Source organism: Palaemon carinicauda, chromosome 24, assembly GCF_036898095.1.
Source record: "Palaemon carinicauda isolate YSFRI2023 chromosome 24, ASM3689809v2, whole genome shotgun sequence".
Taxonomy (NCBI): Eukaryota; Metazoa; Arthropoda; class Malacostraca; order Decapoda; family Palaemonidae; genus Palaemon; species Palaemon carinicauda.
In genome coordinates this window covers 103,643,538-103,646,037 of record NC_090748.1, presented here as the reverse complement: position 1 = coordinate 103,646,037, position 2,500 = coordinate 103,643,538, and the positions used below count along the sequence as shown (strand labels likewise).

The 2,500-nt window shown below is 27.2% G+C and overlaps 1 long non-coding RNA gene across 1 annotated transcript in view; it reads left to right on the top strand.

Moving 5' to 3' along the window:
• LOC137617941 (uncharacterized) overlaps window positions 1–2,500 on the top strand; it is a 581,574-nt gene that overhangs the window by 552,978 nt on the left and 26,096 nt on the right. The window lies entirely within an intron of this gene.

Genomic DNA, 2,500 nt, shown 5'->3' with positions numbered 1-2,500 from the left:
ATAGCAATATTGCTTTCATTTTCTTTACCAACTTTTAAAACTTTGCAAGATTCTCCGAAACCAATATCCCCAAAAACAGTTGGAAAGCCATCAGCATATTCAATTTTCTCTCTAAAGGTTAACCGATAGAAAAGAAATCTTGGTATTTCCATGTTGAAGTAGACGTAAACAAATCGAGAAGAAATTACTAAACAACATAAAAAATAAATAATCTAGAAGGGGCGCTGAGTAGGGCACAGACGTTCGTCGTAGCAGCTTATTTCTAGACCTTTTGCTCGATCTTGACCTTGAACTTTGACCTTAACATGTATTAATTGGCGTGAATTTTCATACACTTAAATGTAAACCAAGTTTGAAGTCTCTGTGACAACGATGTCCAAACTTATAGCTGATTACGTGAATTGGACATTTTGCTTGACTGTGACCTTGGTCTTTGACCTTGACTATCCAAAATTTAATCATTACCAGCTTTTTTAATTACTCTACAATTAAAATTGTGGCCAGAAAGCTATTCACAAACAAACACACAAGCACTCAAACAGGGGGTAGAACATAACCTCCTTCGAAACTTCCTTGGCGGAGGTAAAAAGTATATACATCAAAGAAAATTCAATACAATACATTACAAATATGATAAGAATAAAGACTCGTGCGAAAATGATGTAGAAAAATTGAATGTGTATCATTAAAAGTATCTGAGGTTTTGCAGACAATAATGCATGATTAAGGAAAGGCAAGACGATTAGAATTGATTACATGTCTGGTAAACCTTTATTGAGGCTCTATTTCTAGGAAGATCTTAATACACTGGATTGCCAGAATTGGGGTAAAATCTCAAGTAAAATGCCAAAAAGTGATTCCCTGATTAAGGATATGAAACTGAAAAGACCAAGGTTTATAGATCTTGAAAAAGACCTCATAATTTTGTTAAATAACTCAAGGTGCCAATTAGCTGGTTAAGATTAATTGGGAGATATTTAAAAATATGAATATTTCAAAGATGAAGAAAATATGATTTAGAATCGATCGGTCCCAAACAACTGGATATACACATGGTATGTGGTTTGGCCTTGAAAAAAAAACTTGTTGAAAATGCAGATGATGCTACTCTCTTCAATTCCATCTCCCTTAAAAGAGATCTGGCTTCGGCTGTTTGGTGGCGGCTATTTGGCACCAAACTGGTTTAGCGCTGTCCTTTTTGACTCCAGCTATTTAGGCCCTTGTTTGCGATAAAATGAAATACTGTAACTAGGATAGAAAAGATCTTTTTCCAAGGGTAATTTGGAGTTAGTAAATATAACAATAAAGAAAACATTCTGTTCATAAATAATGTTTTACTAGAGTAACAAGAAACAACTTCTCTTTGAAATATAATAGTAATTATACGCGTAAAAACTAATCTATTAGATAAATCTCTTTTATCTTATATGTTCTCGGTTAAACTGCTTTATCTTACTGTTTTATTGCCATAATAAATAGTGAAAATTGCTCCAGATTTCTCAAGAATGTGCAGGTAATAAAAAGCATCATATTTCATCCTGAAAAAAATTGCAATGAAGAAGAGTATGAAGATTCATCATGACAGCCATAGTGCTTAAACTTAACAAGATTTCTTGATGAAAAGCTTTTATATCTACACGCTAACAGAACAGGTTTTACATATATACATATATAATATATTATATATATATATATATATATATATATAATATATATATATATATAATATATATACATACATATATATACACATATATACATACATACATACATACATACATATATATATATATATATATATATATATATATATATATATATATATATATATACTGTATATATATATATATATATATATATATATCTATATATATATATATATATATATATATATACTAGTATACTAGTATATATATATATATATATATATTATATATATATACTATATATATATATATATATATATATATACATTACACTGTATATATTTAACTGGTTGTTCCTTACCTTTCGAGTACTTTTCAAAATCATATTAGATACAGATTTTTATTGATCATGAACCTAAGGTTAGAATCTAGAAATGTTTTAGTATAATATATATATATATATATATATATATATATATATATATATATATATATACTAGATATGCACACATATATATATATGTATATATAAAAATATACATATATATAATATATATATTTATTACATATATATATACACACTCAGACACACACACACACACACACACATAATATATATATATATATATATATATATATATATAATATATATATAGATTATATATATATATATATATATATATATATATATATATGAATGTATGGTGTGTTTGAGCTTAAGTTCTGATCATGTGTGTTTCTGTGTAATTATCAAGAGAGATAAGATGTAACAATGAATTAACGAACCATATCGAAACACTATTCAATGATAAAGGAGGACCAACCCCAAAATATTAACCCAAATTAACAGGAAT